This window comes from Astatotilapia calliptera, chromosome 23 (assembly GCF_900246225.1).
Source record: "Astatotilapia calliptera chromosome 23, fAstCal1.2, whole genome shotgun sequence".
NCBI classification, from domain to species: Eukaryota; Metazoa; Chordata; class Actinopteri; order Cichliformes; family Cichlidae; genus Astatotilapia; species Astatotilapia calliptera.
In genome coordinates this window covers 38995854-39002445 of record NC_039323.1, presented here as the reverse complement: position 1 = coordinate 39002445, position 6592 = coordinate 38995854, and the positions used below count along the sequence as shown (strand labels likewise).

Genomic DNA, 6592 nt, shown 5'->3' with positions numbered 1-6592 from the left:
CAGGGATAAGAGCACCAGTGGCCGTGCACACCCTCATATCTCTCCTTCACCCGATCATTAGTGTTGGAAACTGGCATTAGCTCAGAGTAGATTAGACTTCAGTATAGTGCAAGTGATTTGATTTTATGATTATTTGATTCAGTTTTTTCTGTGTTCAAGCTCAATTACTTTAATAAAATATGTTGAATTCAAACAAACAAATAAACAAATAAACTGTGGACATTACCCTTTTAAACCTTTCTGAAACAAGACAGGTAAAAACCAGTGTATAAAAGTTTACATAGGTATAAATAGCTCTAACACTTTACTCCAGCCTGGCGTCCACACATGTGGACATCACATTTTGGGTTATTTAGACCAAAATACTAAATCTTGATCAACAAGTGCCTGATATACAGTTACGAGGACATTATACTGCAACTGTTCTATCGAAATTTCAAATTAATGTCCTCATATGTGGCTCTCATTTTTCTCAGAAACAAAAATTAGGTAAAAAAACAAAACCTGGTAATTCTTTCTTTTTACATTCATCGGGTTCCAATCGGCCCAAATATCAAAGAGAAATTAAAAATGCATGCCATGGAAGATTTCGGGTCTTAGGGGGTTAAAATGACCAGACCCCTCCGGCCTGTTTTCCAGGCCACTAAATTAAACCCAGTCAATTACCAATTGAACAGAATAAAAACCTACGAGGTCCACTAATAGTCCAAAAGTCCAAATCTTTAATAGAAAAGACAGGCAGAACTCAAACAAACAATAATCCAAACGAGGAGCATATATACACACTGGAAAGTAAATAATTATAAGTTATTAAATCAGACTAATTAAATACAGTAAAACTAATAAGGGAAGACGAACACACGGGAAATAAAAATAACAGTGTAAACATACCAAAACTCAAAATAAAACAGGAAAGCTACTACAAACCGAGTGTGACACAATTACATTCATATTGAAACATATGTGATAATTTTCTTTCTTTGTAGCATTTTTAAGATATGTGTTAGAACAGTCATTATGCTGTTTGGATTAGGAACCAATCATTTTTGCCAAATAGTTAACACAAACTTAGAACAACAATGAACAATTTTCAAGATTCTGATTTACAGAACAAACAAAAGTCACAAAAGGTTTCATTATTTAAGAGACAAGATCAAGTTTTTCACACAGGAATGAAATGACAGAATCCAGTGCAGCGGGGCCAAAGGTGTGTGTCAGCAAACTGAAGGTTGAGGAATCAGTCAGCTCATGTTTAAGATTGTGTTGGATTTTGAGAAGAGTCTGTCTGTTATTAGAAAGTAAGATTAACAATGTTACACCAATAACCCAAATACGGGGAAATGACAAATAATACCAAAAAAGATACAACTTTCATATTGTTTTACTAACTTACTTTGTCATATCAGCACTTGAATGGTCGATGCCTTTACAGACCATGTCTGTTGTGACATCGCAGGCCAATCTTCCGGCAAACCCGAGGGCTAGCTCCCCAGCCTCCTCTTCACTCAGAACACTAAACACTGTTACTTTAGTTTTGGCCTTCTTAGGCCTGTCAAGAATCATTGCGGGCAGTTTGGCTTTACGGCCCTAAAAAAGAAAAAGTGCAAACACCAAAAGAGCAGAGAGAGACACACACACGCGCACAAAGTTAAATGCTTTTGTTTACATGGTGTAATTGTGTATATGTTGCAGCAAATGCACAATTTCCAGCCACATTGTCACTTCATTGATACGAGTAACCCGGATTTATTTCAGGTGACATCAAAATCACGAAATGTATACCTACCCCAATCAAACCTCTGAAAACATGAACTGACATGTTCTCTGCGTTGATTCTGTGCTTGATCTCGTCTTCTGTTATTGTGTAGGTTTTCTTTTTTGAGCTTGGTACAGATAAGCGACCATGCACTCTGTAAACTGTACTAGTTCCTTCTGAATCAGTTTGAAATTCTGCATCTGCATCGATCCTGTCAACATCATCAGCAGCAGCATTATCTGTACTCAGACTTGTGCCGTATACTTCTGCTTCTTTTTCGTTGTCTTCAGTCTGTGTACCTTCATCTCTTTCAGTCTGTGTACCTTCATCTCTTTCAGTCTGTGTACCTTCATCTCTTTCAGTCTGTGTACCTTCATCTCTTTCAGTCTGTGTACCTTCATCTCTGACTGTCAGTCTTCCTATCTCACTGTTACTTGTCGATTTGCTGCAGATGTTCTCTCCCTTAGGAACTTTTCCTTTGTCATTCGCTGCCTGATGCTTTCCCTGATGACATTCTTCACTGGCTACTTCTATTGCTCCTCCTATATAGCCACCCACTATGCTGCACAACTCCTTTCCCTCTGCTGTGCTGCACTGTGCTGTTACATAAAGAAGAATGATATAAACAGCACTATATCAATTTTATTGTGAAGAGAAATCCCCACAATACGACACAGTTATGTCTAAAATAGTTTTGTGTAAAAACTGGATCTTGAAACGTCCACTTTAATTACACAGTCCTGGTGTGCAAAGGCAAAATTACGAAAAAAAATTTCACTTTAAACATTTTTGGACATTGTTTAGTTATATTGTGACTTACTCTCACAGAAGATACAGATGCCACAAACAGACTTTGAACAACGCATGTGTTTGTATGCACCACATTTCTGGCACTGCACCTGTGAATTAAAAAAAAAAAAAGAAGAAGAAGAAATAAACAAACAAAAAACAAATGAACAAAGTCCATTAAATAAACAATCTATATGGCTAAGGACATGTCATAGTGTACCCAGTCTTTGGCTGCAATCACACACCAGCACTGACTGCACTTCCTAGTTCGATCTGCAAAATATAATTTGTTTAAGTACAAGTTACATTTTCCAATGTTAGAGAAAAAGAAGGCAGCTAATTTTATCTTTACCTATTGAGGAAAATAAGTAGCGGCAAAGTCGGGACCTGAGCTTTGTGATTTCAGTGTTGTACTCCTCCACTTGTGTTTTACCGTCAATGAGAGATTGGGCAAACTAATAATTGACGAAGAAAAAAAAAAAAAAAAAGAACAAAAAGAATTAGATTAACAAAGAAATGTTTGTTTGTTTTTAACCCCCCCACCCCCCGAGAAAAAAAAAAAACCAGAGCAACCAAAGCAAAGCATTACTGCTGAAATGGTTCAATCTACAAAAAAAATTGAGATTTTACCATCCTGCCTCTAAGGCTTTAAAAACTGAATAGGCAAAAATGTAAACATTACTTATATAGGTTAAAGCTATAGTTTTCAGTACCATGACGACATGCACTCCACATGAGTTCCCATCCTGTTGATGTGGGTGGCTCACATGTGACAAGGTCCACTCTCCAGCGCAGCCTCTTGCTGAAGCAAATGAGCTGAGAGATCGCAGTTATTACAAATAAAAAGCATATAGAGAAATCAATAACCACGTTCGGTAATGATTTCAATTAAATTAAATATGTTATGTTAAATATGTTAATTATTTACCTCCAGTTTTTCAACACCGCACTTTTTCTGACCTCCGACTCGCCAAATGAATTCATATAGACTATGGTCCTCTTGGGTATGTCACAAAACTGTTTTGTAAAAAGATGGATATGGTAGGCTTGGGCCTTGAGCTTTCCTAATGAGGGACACTGAAAAGTATCATGCACTAGAGAGAGTGCAAAATCTGTGCAACTTACAAACAAGGTCCAGTGGCTGCCGTTTTCCAGACAGGCTCCAATCAATTTCTCATACATCTGAAAGATGTTTTTCTGGAAATAAAAATAATGTGACAAGTATGTTTTTCTGTCAAGAATGACACTGCAAAACTGCAAAAGCTTGTCAGGTGAGACTTGTAATTAATTCTGCAGATACACAAACATATAGAACGTGTCATTTTTGGTTTACATTAATTAATTTCTATAGTGCGTACAAAACAAATCAAGACCACAGACTCAACACGCACCACTCAGTTTTTGGTGTTCTTTATCAGTTGGCCAAGACAGAAATGTTTTAATCTGTGTGCATTGCTTTTTGAACAAGTCTTTACACAGAAAAGGTTTCAGAAAGGTGTTTTTCAGGTTCTTCTGACAAGGCTTCAATTTTGGAAAATGCTGTTTGTTTATAGTGGCAACTTATAAACCCTTTGTGATAAGAACATAGTTACCACAGTCCAAGTCATACCTTCAAAAAGTATGCACTTTGTGCTCTTGTGGACCCATCCAAAATTTTTCCAGTGATTTGGCTTGGTATTGGATAAATGTGAGGGAAATTCTATAAAAATAACATAAATACACCTATGTTTTCAAATACATTACAAAAAACGTAAACATGCTATGTCATTATGATCAAACAAGCTTTTCAACATACCTCACACTGCAAATTAGATTAGGCCATCTATTACCTTATAAAACAAATAAATAAATACATATAAATAAAAACAGAACTAAGGAATACGATTCATTAAGTAAATTGTACAATAAAGTGTATTTAAAGCAGAATTTAACATTAGTTTTATGACAACATAAAAGGATTTTTATGTCAAGAGGTACCTCATCTGAAATGTTAGTCTGGTCAAACAGGGATTTCAAACTTGAAATACCAATAGAGTTTGGTCCAGCTACTCCCACAAGGTAATCTGTGAGAAAGCATATGCTGTAGTCAACAGATATCATTTTCTTTTGCATGCTGCAACCATCATCCATTTCAGTCTTCTAGGAGCTTTGTCTGGTTGTAGTTCTTTTTTCTCCTCCTCATCTATTAATTAAATTGTTTTCTGACCTTCCTAACTGTTTCCGACCTGTCTTCCCAATGTGATGTTTAAGCAATATATGTATGGTCAGAAGGGGGTGAAATTTTCATTGCAGTTGTACGTGTAACATTGCATGTGATAATAAAAGGCTTGATTGGTTCAACATGAGTTGACATTTACCTGACATTGTGAAGGAGTCACAGTTTCTGTAAGGGTGTAAGAACATAACATGTGGATTTGTTACACTTCTTTTTCACAAGTTAATAACAATCAATAATTTTCATTCCATTATTTACAAGCTATCACACAATGTCCCAGGGACAACATCTACACGATGTCCCAGGGACAACATCTACGCGATGTCCCTGGGACAACATTTACACGATGTCCCAGGGACAACATTTACACGATGTCCCAGGGACAACATCTACACGATGTCCCAGGGACAACAATTACACGATGTCCCAGGGACAACAATTACACGATGTCCCAGGGACAACATTTACACGATGTCCCAGGGACAACATCTACACGATGTCCCAGGGACAACAATTACACGATGTCCCAGGGACAACATTTACACGATGTCCCAGGGACAACATCTACACGATGTCCCAGGGCAAATTCTACATGATGTCCCAGGGACAACATTTACACAATGTCCCAGGGACAACATTTACGCGATGTCCCTGGGACAACATTTACGCGATGTCCCAGGGACAAATTTGTAAATTTCTGGATTACTGTTAATCTCCATAGAATCAAGAACTCATGTCCAGTTTCACAGCTATGGACCAGTTAATTATGTTTCCAGGTGATAGTTTGATTCATAGATTCAGCACACAACCATAAGTCTAGGCCTTTTAGTCCAGATTCTCTTCACTTATGTTTGTAAAATGATCAGGGAAGCTACTGCAATTTTGCCTGACCCAACCCCCGGGCCACGAAACACCCAAAAAGTTGGGGAACGCTGGTCTAGAGAACACTGGTTAGCTAATGTTGTCGTCAAGTAGCCTATTGCTAGCAAACAAACAGCAAGCCAAGTGAGGAACATATGTATAATGCTTACCGTTTATTAAAGGAAAGTATCCTAAATTGACTTCAAATTCGGCGGACAGGCGAATTGACTTCAAATTCGGCGGACAGGCGGCAGTTTTTCGCTTCTTCACTTGTATTTCGAAATAATCGAAGGCGGGTATTTCGAAGTCGCAAAGGAATGACGTCACAAGAAGGTGATTGGTCACTTGCAATGTTGAACCTGGAACAACATTAATTATGATGATGTGGGAACAATGCTGACACGAGGAAATCAGATCGTCCGTCGCATTCCTGGGGTACATAATCGACCAAGGAAACCTCCGCCGGACCCTGTGAAGGTAAAAGCCGTTGTTGAGTGGCCGGAACCTCCTAATAGGCACCAACTGCAACGTTTCCTTGGGTTTGCCAACTTTTACCGGCGGTTCATTCGGGACTTCAGCCGAGTTGCCTTGCCGCTGACCCAGCTAACCTCTCCCAAGCTTCCTTTTCAGTTGAACAAAGAAGCTCAGGTAGCTTTCCAAGAACTGAAGAAACGATTCGCCTCAGCCCCCATCCTGATCCAACCCGACCTCACGCAGCCATTTGTGGTCGAGGTCGACGCGTCCGACTCAGGGGTTGGAGCGGTTCTGTCGCAACGGAAGGACGGTAAGCTCCACCCTTGTGCCTTCTTCTCCCGCCGTCTGTCCCCTGCAGAGAGAAACTATGATGTCGGGGATCGGGAACTGCTGGCGATAAAACTAGCCCTGGAGGAGTGGCGGCACTGGTTGGAGGGCACGGCTCAGCCTTTCCTCGTCTGGACAGACCACAAGAACCTGGCATACCTGCAATCAGC

At 39.2% G+C, this 6592-nt stretch overlaps 1 long non-coding RNA gene across 3 annotated transcripts; it reads right to left on the bottom strand.

Annotated features, from left to right (window-relative positions):
* Positions 1–699: 699 nt before the first annotated feature.
* Positions 700–6036, bottom strand: LOC113016021 (uncharacterized). 3 transcript variants are annotated; one of them, XR_003271184.1, is made up of 11 exons: positions 5792–6036; positions 4903–4928; positions 4523–4608; positions 4341–4374; positions 4155–4244; positions 3671–3742; positions 2898–3000; positions 2766–2818; positions 2577–2655; positions 1394–1587; positions 700–1285 (listed from the first exon to the last, which is right to left on the bottom strand). It is a non-coding gene; the product is annotated as an uncharacterized LOC113016021 (long non-coding RNA). The 3 variants fall into 3 exon arrangements; XR_003271185.1 differs by having other exon boundaries at positions 2933–3000; XR_003271183.1 differs by having other exon boundaries at positions 2766–3000.
* Between the last annotated feature and the right edge of the window lie 556 nt (positions 6037–6592).